The 17,348-nt window shown below is 44.0% G+C and overlaps 1 protein-coding gene across 4 annotated transcripts in view; it reads left to right on the top strand.

The window, feature by feature from the left end:
* The window catches only part of LOC105486934 (INSC spindle orientation adaptor protein), a 139,184-nt gene that overhangs the window by 95,694 nt on the left and 26,142 nt on the right, over nucleotides 1-17,348 (top strand). The gene's annotated exons all lie outside the window — the stretch shown is intronic.

Raw genomic sequence — 17,348 nt, 5'->3', positions numbered from 1 at the left:
CAGGAGGCCCCACCTCTGGTGGGGTTGCCAGTGTAGGCAGCACCAAAGAGGCAATGAAGCCGGTCCCAGAAAGGCCAGGGAGGAGCTCCCAGGCAAGCCGGAGGAAAGCAGTCTTAACAAGCGCAGGGGCAGAGGGGACGCCACAGCAGGGAGCCACCCCATGGGGCTCCAAGTCTTTCAGGGTCTCTGTGTTCAGTGAATTGGGGGAGCCCCAAGGAGGAGGCAGTAGTCTCTGGACCTCGCTTGGAAGAAGACTTGAGGGAGAAAATGAGGGCCAAGGAGGGAGTAAGGGCCCCAGAGCCACACAGTCCAGCAAGAGCAGATGAACCCAACCTGGTAAGGGTGGACTGCTCACGGTGGCCTTCTGGAGGACTGGAGCTGGCAAGGTGAACTACCATTACCAAGTGGGAGGATTGCAGGGTTTGGGGGAGGCTGAAGAGAGGTGAGGGAGCAAGTCACTTCTCCTGTCTGAACCCCAGCCTCATCTTCTGTAAAATGGGACTAACACCTTACCACCTCCTTTATAGGGCTGCTACGGTGATGCAATGAAACAATATGGGTGGGTCTTGCAGCAATGATGCCTGCATGGAGAAAGCACTCTGCCTATGTTTGTTTCCTTTTCCTCCTCCCATGCCCATTTGTTTCCACTTTTTCAGGTTGGTCTGGGGAAAACTTCACATTGCCCCCAAAGGACCTGGTTGTTGGGGATTTTGCAATGACTATGGCAGGGTGCCAGGTGCTCTGAGTGGTGAAAGGGAAGGTCAGGGCACTGCTGGTTCAGGGATTGTGGTTGGATGGGGCCAGGTCAGGATGGGGTTAGAGGGGGCTGCAGACTAGAGCTGGACTGGGGACTATGGTCTGGATGAGGGGCTGGAGATGTTAGGGATAGGAAGCTACACGTCTATGGCCATAAGGCGTGGGGGGCACTGAAAGCCCAAGGCTCAGACAACCTGCAGGACAGTTCTGGTCATTGTCTTTTCCAGCCTTAAGACCAGAGATGGCCTCACTTTCAAAAGAGCATCCTTTTATTCTCACCCCTCCCTTTTGTTTTATTTTTTCAAATAACGAGTTAGTTCACCCTGTGCTGGAGCCAAGGGGGGAGTTTAATGAAAATCAATACAGAAATTAAAGATGAGGGGAGAGCGGGGAGGAGGGCTCAATTTCAAGTCCAAGAAGAAAATCACCAAGGGCAAGAGCTGGAAAAATTGCTGCCTGTCTCCATTCAGCTCCCTCACGCCCCACCCTTATTTCCTGGGGCAGCTTCTTGGCATCAATAGGCCCTGACAGCTGAGGTGCTGGGCTGAATGAGAGATGAAGACAGAGAGGCCTAGACTGAGCTCTTGAAGTCCCAGAGGCCCTGGGCAGGAGGGAGTGGGCTGCAAGGGGGGGTGGTGCGGAGGCTCTGTGGCCCCAGCTGCTGTTTTACAAGAGTCTCTCTCCACTCTCTGCTCCCTGTATGATTGCAGATGGTCAGAAACAGCTATTTTTTGCAAAAAATGAATAAAAAATTCAAGCAAGCAAAACACCCTCACTTTAATCAGTTTTTCTCACCATTATGCCCATTTGCTTTTCACAGTCATTTTGTAAGGAGGGCAGGGAGAGATGGTCACCTCCATCTTATTTACAGAAGAGCAAATTGAAGCTGGAAAGGATAGAGATACTGGGAGGGACAGAGGCTAGACTGAGAACCCTGCGTTTTTGCTCCTAATCCTAAGTGCGCCCCCTGGTCCCATTAGGTGAATGATGTCATAGTGTGCAGAACCCAAGGCAAAGCTACTATCTTGCTAGAGTTGGTTCTAATATATAAGCCAGGCTGGATAGAGACAGAGGGGCTGTGAATGCAAGGCAAAAAAATCTGCTTAATTTGTCTTGCAATCCTGTCTTTACCTCGGAGTAGCTTTTAGAGAGAGGGAGAAAGAGAATGCCTCTGAATGAAGGTTGCAGGTGCCTCTTCACCCCTCTTTGGCACTCAACCTATCTAGGATTATCAGCTTCCTCCACTCCTCACCCCCAAACACTAGCCTTCAACTCCCATGGGAATGGGCTAAGGCTTTGCAGAGAGCCCCAGGGTCCCAGGTTAGCTGTCTGTGCTGTGACTCTGGCTGACAGGCAGAAAGGAATTGGGGCTGGCACTGTCACTGCCACTCTTCCCAGCCTTGCAAGGGGGCAGGGCCCATGACCGAGCCTTCCCAGAGGGATTGTGGCTTGTTCACTTTCGACATGCCAAAGCTCCTGTCTGTCTGTCTTGATGGCTGCGGTGGGGGCTTTTAAGGAGGCCAGGATGCAAAGAGGCAGGAACTAAATCAGCCACACTGCCCCACCGGCCCTCTTTCCTTCTAACAAAGATCTAGGCTGAGATTATGGGCCAGTACTTTCCAGACTGAAGGAAGGCCTTGCTGGCTCGGGGACTGTGCCTTTCCTGCCAGGTCCAACCTGAGTTTGGAGAAGGGATGGGGCTGCCAGGCAGTCCGGATGCCTAAGTGCAACAGTGGGTTTGCAGGAGCAGGCTCCGTCCGCGGAGGCTCGGTGGGACCCCATGTGCTGTGCAACAGCGACCCCTGGTGGATAAGAATACCAGTGGCAGCTCCATCAGGCTGCCTGGGGTAGGCTTCTCCTGGGGCTGTTGAGGCTGCTGGTCTCTGGGCTCCAGGACCAACAATCAAGGCCAGTGTGTGGGGCGGAGTGAGTGGGGAAGTAGGGGAGGTTTACAAATTCAATTTTTTTCCTATGTGGACACCCAATTGAGCCAGCACCGTTTATTGAAAAGACTATACTTTCCACACTGAATTGAAGTGATACCTTTTTCTTTTTTAAAAAAATAGTGATATATGCATGAGTCTGTTTCTGGATTTTTTTTCTGTTCCATTAGCCCTTTTGTTCGTCTTGTGCCAATAGAGCACTTGGCCTTTATAGTCTAATATATTTTTCTATTTGGTAACATAAATTTACCAACTTTGTTCTTCTTTAAGATTATCTTGGTAATTCTTAATTTCTTTGCAGTTTTATATACACTTTAGAATCAGCTTGTCAATGTCCACAAAAATACCTGCTGAAATGTTGATTGAGATTTTTAAAAATTTAAATTTTTGGAAATGGACATCGTTGTTTTTTTTTTTTTTTTTTGGAGACGGAGTCTCACTCTGTCACCCAGGCTGGAGTGCGGTGGCATGATTCTGGCTCACTGCAACCTCTGCCTCTCGGGTTCATGCGATTCTCCTGCTTCAGCCTCCCAAGTAGCTAGGATTACAGGTGTGTGCCACCATGCCCAGCTAATTTTGTATTTTTAGTAGAGATGGGATTTCACCGTGTTAGCCAGACTGATCTTGAACTCCTGACCTCATGTAATCCGCCCACCTCAGCCTCCCTGACCTCAGGTGATCCGCCCACCACAGCCTCCCAAAGTACTGGAATTACAGGCATGAGTCACTGTGCCCCACCAGAAATGGACATCTTAAACAATGTAGAATATCCTAATCAATGAACAAAGTACATATCTCTACTTCATACAAACTGTCTTTAATTTCTCTCAGCAATGTTTTGAGTTTTTAGTGCTGGCATCTTGCACATCTTTTTTAGATTTATTTCTAGTTATGATTTCATGCAAATGTAAATGGTGTTTTTTAATTTTTTTTTTAAATTTATTTATTCATGTGCACAACGTGCAGGTTTGTTACATATGTATACTTGTGCCATGTTGCTGTGCTGCACCCATCAACTCGTCATTTACATCAGGTATAACTCCCAGTGCAATCCCTCCCCCCTCCCCCCTCCCCATGACAGGCCCCTGTGTGTGATGTTCCCCTTCCTGAGTCCAAGTGATCTCATTGTTCAGTTCCCACCTATGAGTGAGAACATGCGGTGTTTGGTTTTCTGTTCTTGTGATAGTTTGCTAAGAATGATGGTTTCCAGCTGCATCCATGTCCCTACAAAGGACACAAACTCATCCTTTTTGATGGCTGTATAGTATTCCATGGTGTATATGTGCCACATTTTCTTAATCCAATCTGTCACTGATGGACACTTGGGTTGACTCCAAGTCTTTGCTATTGTGAATAGTGCTGCAATAAACATACGTGTGCATGTGTCTTTATAGCAGCATAATTTATAATCCTTTGGGTATATACCCAGTAATGGGATGGCTGGGTCGTATGGTACATCTAGTTCTAGATCCTTGAGGAATCGCCATACTGTTTTTCATAATGGTTGAACTAGTTTACAATCCCACCAACAGTGTAAAAGTGTTCCTATTTCTCCACATCCTCTCCAGCACCTGTTGTTTCCTGACTTTTTAATGATCACCATTCTAACTGGTGTGAGATGGTATCTCATTGTGGTTTTGATTTGCATTTCTCTGATGGCCAGTGATGATGAGCATTTTTTCATGTGTCTGTTGGCTGTATGAATGTCTTCTTTTGAGAAATGTCTGTTCATATCCTTTGCCCACTTTTTGATGGGGTTGTTTGTTTTTTTCTTGTAAATTTGTTTGAGTTCTTTGTAGGTTCTGGATATTAGCCCTTTGTCAGATGAGTAGATTGCAAAAATTTTCTCCCATTCTGTAGGTTGCCTGTTCACTCTGATGGTAGTTTCTTTTGCTGTGCAGAAGCTCTTTAGTTTAATGAGATCCCATTTGTCAATTTTGGCTTTTGCTGCCGTTGCTTTTGGTGTTTTAGACATGAAGTCTTTGCCCATGCCTATGTCCTGAATGGTACTACCTAGGTTTTCCTCTAGGATTTTTATGGTATTAGGTCTAACATTTAAGTCTCTAATCCATCTTGAATTAATTTTCGTATAAGGAGTAAGGAAAGGATCCAGTTTCAGCTTTCTACTTATGGCTAGCCAATTTTCCCAGCACCATTTATTAAATAGGGAATCCTTTCCCCATTTCTTGTTTCTCTCAGGTTTGTCAAAGATCAGATGGCTGTAGATGTGTGGTATTATTTCTGAGGACTCTGTTCTGTTCCATTGGTCTATATCTCTGTTTTGGTACCAGTACCATGCTGTTTTGGTTACTGTAGCCTTGTAGTATTGTTTGAAGTCAGGTAGCGTGATGCCTCCAGCTTTGTTCTTTTGACTTAGGATTGTCTTGGAGATGCGGGCTCTTTTTTGGTTCCATATGAACTTTAAAGCAGTTTTTTCCAATTCTGTGAAGAAACTCATTGGTAGCTTGATGGGGATGGCATTGAATCTATAAATTACCTTGGGCAGTATGGCCATTTTCACGATATTGATTCTTCCTATCCATGAGCATGGTATGTTCTTCCATTTGTTTGTGTCCTCTTTTATTTCACTGAGCAGTGGTTTGTAGTTCTCCTTGAAGAGGTCCTTTACATCCCTTGTAAGTTGGATTCCTAGGTATTTTATTCTCTTTGAAGCAATTGTGAATGGAAGTTCATTCCTGATTTGGCTCTCTGTTTGTCTGTTACTGATGTATAAGAATGCTTGTGATTTTTGCACATTAATTTTGTATCCTGAGACTTTGCTGAAGTTGCTTATCAGCTTAAGGAGATTTTGGGCTGAGACAATGGGGTTTTCTAAATATACAATCATGTCATCTGCAAACAGGGACAGTTTGACTTCTTCTTTTCCTAACTGAATACCCTTGATTTCTTTCTCTTGCCTAATTGCCCTAGCCAGAACTTCCAGCACTATGTTGAATAGGAGTGGTGAGAGAGGGCATCCCTGTCTTGTGCCAGTTTTCAAAGGGAATTTTTCCAGTTTTTGCCCATTCAGTATGATATTGGCTGTGGGTTTGTCATAAATAGCTCTTATTATTTTGAGGTACGTTCCATCAATACCGAATTTATTGAGCGTTTTTAGCATGAAGGGCTGTTGAATTTTGTCAAAAGCCTTTTCTGCATCTATTGAGATAATCATGTGGTTCTTGTCTTTGGTTCTGTTTATATGCTGGATGATGTTTATTGATTTGCGAATGTTGAACCAGCCTTGCATCCCAGGGATGAAGCCCACTTGATCATGGTGGATAAGCTTTTTGATGTGTTGCTGAATCCGGTTTGCCAGTATTTTATTGAGGATTTTTGCATCGATGTTCATCAGGGATATTGGTCTAAAATTCTCTTTTTTTGTTGTGTCTCTGCCAGGCTTTGGTATCAGGATGATGTTGGCCTCATAAAATGAGTTAGGGAGGATTCCCTCTTTTTCTATTGATTGGAATAGTTTCAGAAGGAATGGTACCAACTCCTCCTTGTACCTCTGGTAGAATTCAGCTGTGAATCCATCTGGTCCTGGACTTTTTTTGGTTGGTAGGCTATTAATTATTGCCTCAATTTCAGAGCCTACTATTGGTCTATTCAGGGATTCAACTTCTTCCTGGTTTAGTCTTGGAAGAGTGTAAGTGTCCAGGAAATTATCCATTTCTTCTAGATTTTCCAGTTTATTTGCGTAGAGGTGTTTATAGTATTCTCTGATGGTAGTTTGTATTTCTGTGGGGTCGGTGGTGATATCCCCTTTATCATTTTTTATTGCGTCGATTTGATTCTTCTCTCTTTTCTTCTTTATTAGTCTTGCTAGTGGTCTGTCAATTTTGTTGATCTTTTCAAAAAACCAACTCCTGGATTCATTGACTTTTTGGAGAGTTTTTTGTGTCTCTATCTCCTTCAGTTCTGCTCTGATCTTAGTTATTTCTTGCCTTCTGCTAGCTTTTGAATGTGTTTGCTCTTGCTTCTCTAGTTCTTTTAATTGCGATGTTAGAGTGTCAATTTTAGATCTTTCCTGCTTTCTCTTGTGGTCATTTAGTGCTATAAATTTCCCTCTACACACTGCTTTAAATGTGTCCCAGAGATTCTGGTATGTTGTATCTTTGTTCTCATTGGTTTCAAAGAACATCTTTATTTCTGCCTTCATTTCATTATGTACCCAGTAGTCATTCAGGAACAGGTTGTTCAGTTTCCATGTAGTTGAGCAGTTTTGATTGAGTTTCTTAGTCCTGAGTTCTAGTTTGATTGCACTGTGGTCTGAGAGACAGTTTGTTATAATTTCTGTTCTTGTATATTTGCTGAGGAGTGCTTTACTTCCAATTACGTGGTCAATTTTGGAGTAAGTACGATGTGGTGCTGAGAAGAATGTATATTCTGTTGATTTGGGGTGGAGAGTTCTATAGATGTCTATTAGGTCTGCTTGCTGCAGAGATGAGTTCAATTCCTGGATATCCTTGTTAACTTTCTGTCTCATTGATCTGTCTAATGCTGACAGTGGAGTGTTGAAGTCTCCCATTATTATTGTATGGGAGTCTAAGTCTCTTTGTAAGTCTCTAAGGACTTGCTTGATGAATCTGGGTGCTCCTGTATTGGGTGCATATATATTTAGGATAGTTAGCTCTTCCTGTTGAATTGATCCCTTTACCATTATGTAATGGCCTTCTTTGTCTCTTTTGATCTTTGATGGTTTAAAGTCTGTTTTATCAGAGACTAGTATTGCAACCCCCGCTTTTTTTTGTTCTCCATTTGCTTGGTAAATCTTCCTCCATCCCTTTATTTTGAGCCTATGTATGTCTCTGCGTGTGAGATGGGTCTCCTGAATACAGCAGACTGATGGGTCTTGACTCTTTATCCAGTTTGCCAGTCTGTGTCTCTTAATTGGAGCATTTAGTCCATTTACATTTAAGGTTAAGATTGTTATGTGTGAACTTGATCCTGCCATTATGATATTAACTGGTTATTTTGCTCGTTAGTTGATGCAGTTTCTTCCTAGCCTCGATGGTCTTTACATTTTGGCATGTTTTTGCAATGGCTGGTACCGGTTGTTCCTTTCCATGTTTAGTGCTTCCTTCAGGATCTCTTGTAAGGCAGGCCTAGTGGTGACAAAATCTCTAAGCATTTGCTTATCTGTAAAGGATTTTATTTCTCCTTCACTTATGAAACTTAGTTTGGCTGGATATGAAATTCTGGGTTTAAAATTCTTTTCTTTAAGAATGTTGAATATTGGCCCCCACTCTCTTCTGGCTTGGAGAGTTTCTGCCGAGAGATCTGCTGTTAGTCTGATGGGCTTCCCTTTGTGGGTAACCCGACCTTTCTCTCTGGCTGTCCTTAAGATTTTTTCCTTCATTTCAACTTTGGTGAATCTGGCAATTATGTGTCTTGGAGTTGCTCTTCTCGAGGAGTATCTTTGTGGCGTTCTCTGTATTTCCTGGATTTGAATGTTGGCCTGGCCTACTAGGTTGGGGAAGTTCTCCTGGATGATATCCTGAAGAGTGTTTTCCAACTCGGTTCCATTTTCCCCCTCACTTTCAGGCACCCCAAGCAGACGTAGATTTGGTCTTTTTACATAATCCCATACTTCTTGCAGGCTTTGTTCATTTCTTTTTCTTCTTTTTTCTTTTGGTTTCTCTCATCGCTTCATTTCATTCATTTGATCCTCAATCGCAGATACTTTTTCTTCCAGTTGATCGAGTCGGTTACTGAAGCTTGTGCATTTGTCACGTATTTCTCGTGTCATGGTTTTCATCTCTTTCATTTTGTTTATGACCTTCTCTGCATTAATTACTCTAGCCATCAATTCTTCCACTTTTTTTTCAAGATTTTTAGTTTCTTTGCGCTGGGTATGTAATTCCTCCTTTAGCGCTGAGAAATTTGATGGACTGAAGCCTTCTTCTCTCATCTCGTCAAAGTCATTCTCTGTCCAGCTTTGATCCATTGCTGGCGATGAGCTGCGCTCCTTTGCCGGGGGAGATGCGCTCTTATTTTTTGAATTTCCAGCTTTTCTGCACTGCTTTTTCCCCATCTTTGTGGTTTTATCTGCCTCTGGTCTTGATGATGGTGATGTACTGATGGGGTTTTGGTGTAGGTGTCCTTCCTGTTTGATAGTTTTCCTTCTAACAGTCAGGACCCTCAGCTGTAGGTCTGTTGGAGATTGCTTGAGGTCCACTCCAGACCCTGTTTGCCTGGGTATCAGCAGCAGAGGCTGCAGAAGATAGAATATTTCTGAACAGCGAGTGTCCCTGTCTGATTCTTGCTTTGGAAGCTTCCTCTCAGGGGTGTACTCCACCCTGTGAGGTGTGGGGTGTCAGACTGCCCCTAGTGGGGGATGTCTCCCAGTTAGGCTACTCAGGGGTCAGGGACCCACTTGAGCAGGGAGTCTGTCCCTTCTCAGATCTCAACCTCCGTGTTGGGAGATCCACTGCTCTCTTCAAAGCTGTCAGACAGAGTCGTTTGCGTCTGCAGAGGTTTCGGCTGTGTTTGTTATTGCCCTGTCCCCAGAGGTGGAGTCTACAGAGACAGGCAGGTTTCCTTGAGCTGCTGTGAGCTCCACCCAGTTCGAGCTTCCCAGCAGCTTTGTTTACCTACTTAAGCCTCAGCAATGGCGGGCGCCCCTCCCCCAGCCTCGCTGCTGCCTTGCCGGTAGATCACAGACTGCTGCGCTAGCAATGAGGGAGGCTCCGTGGGTGTGGGACCCTCCCGGCCAGGTGTGGGATATGATCTTCTGGTGTGCCTGTTTGCTTAAAGCGCAGTATTGGGGTGGGAGTTACCCGATTTTCCAGGTGTTGTGTGTCTCAGTTCCCCTGGCTAGGAAAAGGGATTCCCTTCCCCCTTGCGCTTCCCAGGTGAGGCAATGCCTCGCCCTGCTTCAGCTCTCGCTGGTCGGGCTGCAGCAGCTGACCAGCACCGATCATCCGGCACTCCCCAGTGAGATGAACCCAGTACCTCAGTTGAAAATGCAGAAATCACCGGTCTTCTGTGTCGCTCGCGCTGGGAGTTGGAGACTGGAGCTGTTCCTATTCGGCCATCTTGCTCCGCCTTAATTTTTATTTTATGTTGTTGCTAATACATAAAAAAATACAAATTTGATATTGTATCCAGTAATATTACTTGCTATATTTACTTACTGTTTTTAATAGTGTATAGATTCATTAGGGTTTTCTATGTACACAATTATGTCATCTGTAAATAATGACAGTTTTGCTTCTCCTTTTTCAATCCTTCTATTTTTGCATTTCTTGTCTGATTGCATTGGGCAGTATGGTTTTAAATGAGAGCAGTGATAATGGATATCTTTATCTTGTTACTGATTTCAGGTAAAAAGCTATCAATATTTAATTTATTATTTTATTATTAAGTATGAAACCGTTATTATTTTAAGGATTAAAAATGAGGCTCATAGAAGGTGGATAACTTGCTCATTTCACCAAGTCAGCAAGGAGCCCAGGCTTTTCTTGCTCTGAAGGTTGTGCAACTTCCTGGTATTACAGATATCTCTGAAGCAGTGCTGCTCGACTCAGGATGTCCATGAGAGTTACTTGAGGAGTTTTACAAACTAATGATACCCCCAGCACTTTAGGAGATTGAGGCGGGCAGATCACTGCACTCCAACCTGGGCGACAGAGTGAGACCTTGTCTCAAAAAAACAAAAACAAAAATAAAAGCTTAATGATACCAAGACTGCACCACAGACCAATTAAATTCGAATTTCTGGTGGTAAAGTCTGGGTATATGTGTCTTTAAAACTGTCCTAGATGATTCTAATTATCTAAGAACCAGGCTGAGGACCACTGATCTAGAAGCAGATTGGGTACAATTCAGATCCCAGCTGCGCCCAGTAGTGCTTTGCTGAAAACTTGGTATGTTCTTATCAGCACATGCCTAGTAACCCTAGCCCGAAGAGAAATCCACCCCCAAAGCACCTTCAGAGCATCTGTTTGAAAATCAGCTATAGGGAAAATCATCTGCTTAATAGGGAAATTATTTACTCTATATACTCTTAAGTTATTCAATCCATAATTGCTTTCCTCCTTAATAACTCATCCCCGCTTTCTCTGCCTATACATCTCTTTCTCTCTCTACGTCACTGACTTGCCTGCCAAACTGGTTGTATAATCCCTTTCATTCATTGTTCCATTCCATATTACACATTAATATTTGTGTTTTTCCATTTAGCTTTTAACTAAAGATTCTTGTTTGACATAGCAAAAGAAGTTGAGTGCTGGGATATATTAGTTTGGAGGAGGATAATATTATCATCCTGAAGACCTATTTTAGCTTCGGTAGCTTTCTATGGAGCTCTCAGCTCTACCACCACTCCGTAAAACAAACACCTCATTGTATAAAGGGAGTCTTTAATTAATCCCTTAGACTGTTACAGACGTCATCCTGAACCTTGTCCCTATCTGGTGTACAGTCCACATTAGCATTCTGCCTCTGACCCATGGGTTTATTTATTCCATGAAATGCTTTGCCCTTTCCCTTGGGCTGTCTCTTATCTTTGCCTCCTTGGACATGACCCTTGCTCCCCTTTCTGATTATAACTGAATTTGCCCTCTAACTATACCCTGGACAAACAGGTCCATCCTGCCTAGACCAATGAGCAGGATTCCAGTCACTTTGTGATTCCCACTCATCTTGTATCTTCCTGCAGTCTTTAGGTGTCTGGAAGGACAGAAAGAAACAGAAAATTTGGATGTCTCTAGGTCACTCTCCTGCTCCTATGGCTGAGTTTTCAGTGCATTCCCATGATTCTGTTTAATTGTTACAATCCAGCAACCAACTGTACCTCCTTTTCCTTAAAATTAGACACATAAAACAAAAAAAAAAACCTCCCTAAAAATCAAAACTAAGAAAAGCAGACTAGCACCAGTGTTATATAATGGGCCTTTGTATATTAGCCTGTGTCCTTTAGATATTTGCCTAAAAACCACCACTGGTGCTTTTCCAATAATCAGTAGGAGAATATTGCCCATAAACCGGATATGATGCTTACTGTACACTTTGGGTTCTTTAACTGCAAGTGTTCTGCTATGGTTTGATTGTGTCCCCCAAGGTTTATATGCAGGAAACAACTCTGTTTCCAACCCAGTGCAACTCTGTTGAGAGCCGGGACCTTTAAGAGGTGATTAGGTCATGAGGGCTCTGTGCCCGTGAATAGATTAACGCTATTATTTTGGGAGTGGGTTAGATATCTTGGGTGTGGGCTCTTGATAAAAAGAGGAGTTCGGTTTTATGGCCCCCCAATCCTTTTATGCAAGATCTCTTGCCCTTCTACCTTCCACTACAGAATGACACAGCAAGTGGGCTCCTGAAACTTGGACTTCATAGCCTCTAGAACTGTAAGAAGTCAGTCTCAGGTATATTTCATTATAGCAGCATAAAATAGACTAAGACAATTTCCATGCTCTTCCTCCCACTCCCTGGGAAGAATCTCAGCATTTGCCAGCCCCTTCTGTATCCAGACTCCAGGTGCATCAGCTCTGCTGCCCAGATGATGACCAGGCCAGGCCATCCTCATCACCACTTGCATGCCCGCCCATGAGGAAAGTCTGGCTTCAGGCCCAGGCCCATTCCATTCCATGTAAAAGCTAATTATCTATAAGTGCTTCCAGCAGCAATTTCTTTAGGGATGTGAAAGTGCTTTGATTAGATTGTTCTCTTGGCATCATTAAGTTGACAACAAGGGATGGGAAGTGGGTGATTTGGGGATGGAGACTTTCCTAAAGTGGGACTTGTGTTTGGGGTTGCTGGCCTCAGGGTGGGCTACTTCTGGGCCCATCATGGGAACTAACCTGTCCCTTTCACCAGCTTCTCCTCTTCTCCCCAGAGGCCCCAATGAGGGAGGCATGGGACAATGAGTGAGGAGGCCAGAATTGGAGTCCTGGCCCTGGCATTAACTTGCCATGTGGCCTGGGTAGTCTCGTCTCCTCCCTGGGCCTCCATTTCCTCATCATTCAGCCCATACTTCATCAGTAAACTGCTGTGTGTTACGCTTCAGCTGGATGCTGAGAACCTAGAGAGAATTTGGTATAGGAGCTGCCCTGAGGGCTCAAATCTACTTGGGGAATATGCATGTAACCGGATGAGACCATCTAACTTGATAGGTGTTCTAGCTGAGGTCAGACCACAGTGATGTGGCAATGGGGAGAACAGAGATGACCTCTTCTGGGTGAGGCAGGTGCATGCATGTTCACAGAAGAAGTGACATTTGACCAGATCTGAGAGGGGAGCAAGGAGGGAAAACAGGGAAAATGACCGCTTCAGCTTTAAGTGAATTGGGTTTGAGGTGTTGTGGAATATCCAGGCAAATTATGTTTGGAATTAAATATAAAATGATAAGATAGCAGTTTGGAATGTAGATGTGGATCTCAGAAAAGAGGGCTAGGTTTGGGGGTCATTGTAGGGAGTCACTGAGGCAACTTGTGTTTGGGGGCCTTTGTCTGATATGGAGTAAACAGGTCTGGCTGCAAAACCTGTTATATGCCAGTTGAGATGAATGCAAAGGAGGAGAGGCCAACAGAGCAAATGGTAAAAAGTGGTGAGCTAGGGAGGAGCCCAAAATGTGGCATCATAAAGTCTCAGCAGGAGATCAGGGCAAGATGGAGAGAACTGAATTCTCAGGAGCAGTAGAGGTTACAGAGAGGCCAAGTGAGAGAGGAACTAAGAGATTGAGATTTGCATCAGACAATTTCTCAAATCCTTTGTAAGCATATGATTTCTCTCTCCCCTCTCTCACTTTCTCTCTGTCTCACTCTCCATTTTCTTGTTGCTGTGTGTCTTTGCGTCTTCATCTCTATCTTTATTTCTGCTTCATCTCTGTGTCACTGTCCACGTCAGCACCTATCACAATGTAGGTGCTCAGGAAATGTTTATTGAACTATAGAAATGCAGGGATAGTACTGACTTTCTCTTTATTCCCTTCTGAGGAGTTGCAATTGTTCATTGCATTGTTCCTAGTCAGTAATCCAAACAGAAATCACTCCCATTTTAAAAGTCCTGGTTCTGTGCTGCATGACTGAAGGATGTCTAAACAAGTGGTTAAACTTTGGGCCCCAATCCAAAGAGCTGACATTCTTGCTGTGGTCTCAGTCCCAAAAGAGTGTGCAGAAAGGAGTTCTGGAGAGAAGCCCTGTCAGGAGGCTGGGACAGGCAGAAGTGGGGTGAACCTAGGATTCAGGGCCCCAAGTCAAGGAGCCATCAGGTGGGGAGGGGAGGGAATGATGGTGCCACCATGTGGCAGGCACTATACATGCATTCTCTCATTTAATAATTCCAATGGTCCTCTGAAGTTGTTACTTTTAGCCACATTTTATAAGGAGAAAAAAACCTGTGAGATTGGTATTATTCCTGTTTTACAGATAAAAGCTCAAAGTAGGTGTATTAGTCTGTTCTCACATTGCTGTAAGGACATACCCAAGACTGGGTAATTTATAACGGAAAGAGGCTTAATTGACTCTCAGTTCCACAGGACTGGGGAGGTCTCAGGAAACTTACAATCATGGTGGAAGGGGAAACAAATACATCCTTCTTCATATGGCAGCAGCAAGGAGAAGTGCAGAGCAAAGCAGGGGTGGGTGAGGGGAAGCCCCTTATAAAATCATCAGATCTTGTGAGAACTCACTCACTATCACAAGAACAGCATGACTCAATTTCCTCCCACCAGGTCCCTCTCATGACATGTGGGGATTATGGGAACTACAGTTCAAGGTGAGATCTGGGTGGGGACACAGCCAAACTATATCAGTAAGTAAGAAAATTGTTCAGCTAGTAAAGGATAGAGGCAGGATTCAGACCTGGGTAGGCCTAACTCTAATGTCTGTGCATGTTCTGATGCTACAGGGATTGCCTCAGGTGCTGGGAAGCCCAGAACCCAGTGGTGTGGGGCGCTTGAGTGGACTCCTACTATGGTGAGCTGGGCTGTGCAAGAGCTGCTGAGATGGTAATGAATATGAAGATCAACTTGCTGGCAGCAGACCAAGTGGCCGGTCAGCTGCATCCGAACCAAATGCTATTAAAATTTGGCCCCTATGAAAAGACAGTAAACAGGCAATTCATAGTAGAGGAGATCCAACTTGCAAAAAACAAAAGCCAAAACAAACCAAATTAAAGCAAAATAATGATATTAAAAGTCTTTCCACCTCATTAGTAAGTGGAGACATGCAGGTTAAAATACAATTTTTATAGCCATAAAATTGAAAAAATTTTAAAATCTGCCAATAGCAAGTATTGGCAAGAATCTGGTGTAAGTGTGATTACGTATTACTGGTGGGAATAAAAATTACTACTATCATGTTGCAAAACACTTTGGCAATACCAATAAATCTAAAGATGTGGAAACACTATGCCCTAGGAATTCCACTCCTAGATTGGGATCTCTGAAGAAACTGGCACATGTTCACCAGAAGACATTTAGAAGAATATTTATAGCAGCACTGTCCATTATAGCAAAAACTGGGAAGCCACTCAGATACCCATCGACGGGAGAATGCATAAATGAATTGAAATTGATTTATATAATGAAATACCATACAACAGTGAGAATAAATTGATCATAGCTACATGCAACAAAAAAAAGAGGTTTCATAAACAAATACTGACTGGAGAGAAAAGTAAATTGCTATATTCAACATACCATTTATGTCAAGTACAAATCTTATAAAACTAACAGTGGATACATGCAATAAACCTCTGAGGAAAACAAGGGAATAACATGCATAAAACTCAGAGTAATGGTCCATCCAGCAGGAGAAATCAGAGGTATGACATCATGAAAGGTATGCAGGGGACTTCTTGATTTTATTTCTAAGACTAGAATTTCTGGATATTAGGCATATACATCTACACCTACAGGTGTTCATTTTATTATTTGTTAAAACTTATTCTCTCTCTCTCTATATATATATAATATATGTACATATATATATATATTTCCCTTTCAAAGGGATAATTAATGTTACCAAAAGAGATCTGAAGTGTATAAAACAAATTAAAAGGGAAGCAAGACAATGGGCAATTGGCAATTGTATAGACAACTCCATAGATCCTCTGGAAACCAAAGGACAGTGAAGGAATTGGGGTCTACATCAGGACGGGGTCACTTTCCTGGGGTCAATAATCGATTTAAGTTCTCATGTTGGCTGTTTCTCCAATGGTATCTTTTCCTATAATTGCCTTTACTTACAATAGCTCCTCCATCTACAATGCCATTCCTTTAGCTTTACTTGTCTAAAGTGTGTCCTTAAGTATTAGGTCGAATTTTACTTTATTGTATTTATTTCCCGCTTACTAAAGGCCTACTACATGCCAGACCTGGAGCAGCCAGGAGTTAACAAGTTGTGGTCCCCAGGCTTGCAGAGATGGCAGGGGAACAGGGGAGGAGACAGACAAAGGAGCAGAGAATCACACAGTATTAGTGCTCTTCCGAATTGCTGGCACATAAAAGTCAGCTGTGGAGCTGTTAAAAAGCAGATTCTCAAGCCTCCCTGGCGATTCTGGTGGAATAGGTCTGGGTGGGGTACAGGAACTTGCTCTTAGGAAACTCTCACTGAATTTGATGCAGCTGGTCCACAGACCTCACTTGGAGAAACAGGGCCTGTTGGTGTGATAAATGTGACAATGATAGCAAAGGTACTTGGGCATGGGAGCCCCAAAGTGGGCCATGTCTCCCACCTGAGGCACGGACATTAAGTCAGGGTAACCTCTAGGAGGCCCCTCTGTAGAGCATCTTCATTTGTAATTTGTAGGTGTGAATCACCTTCCCCACTGCAGTGGACATTGTTCCCAGCACAAGGCTTGGCATGCAGTATATGTCGGGGATGTTTTATTCAGTGGGGTTTCAGAGCAGCAGTCTGGACTAGGGAGCAGGCCTGGCAGCCAGGCCTTGGGTGGCAGCAGACCCTGGGGACCATCAACTCCTTGGCCTCTCCGGTATGTTCAGATTGGCCTATCTCCAAGCATGTGTTGGGGATTAGGGCAAGTTACTGGTTTGGGTCCGACTGGTATTCACATCTGAGCTGGGAACCAGGATAGCATCTGCAACCACGTTGAGATTAAGGAGACGGGATTGTTAGAGACATTTCTCCACTAATGATCCTATAACTTCTTAGCAACGAGCTTGATCTGTGCTGGAAGGATGAAAGGGATGAAGGCCAGATGGGGTAAGAGGTTTCTTATGATGGCAATAGGGCTGCTTCCTGCTTCTAGCCCCTGCTTCCCTTCCCTTTTCTAGGCCCAAACAACGCCCCTCTCTGAAGGCCTGTTAGTTAAACATCTGGCATGAGTCCAGTTCTGCCAGGGACCACATGGCTGCTGTTTATTCCCTTTTATTAAGCACATCCAGGTGAGTTTTATTGCGGACAGTTCCCTGGGCTCCTGTTTCCACATTTATCTCCTCTGAGTCTGAGATTGCCAAAGGCTTTCACAGCTAATGGACCTTACAGCTCCCAAGAGCCATTTAAGGGAGGCACAGAACTCAGTGGTGGTAATTAGTCAAACGAAATGCAGACCTCTGGAGGCCCACAGGAGCTGAGTGGCAGGAAGACATAGGGACAGAAGCCTCAGGTCTGTGGCAGGTGTAGGGAATGAGCACGGGCTGCTCCTCACCCCACCTCTCCTGTTCTTCCCCTGCCTCATCCC

The sequence above is a fragment of the Macaca nemestrina genome, chromosome 12 (genome assembly GCF_043159975.1).
Source record: "Macaca nemestrina isolate mMacNem1 chromosome 12, mMacNem.hap1, whole genome shotgun sequence".
NCBI lineage: Eukaryota > Metazoa > Chordata > Mammalia > Primates > Cercopithecidae > Macaca > Macaca nemestrina.
This window is presented reverse-complemented; position numbering and strand designations above follow the sequence as displayed.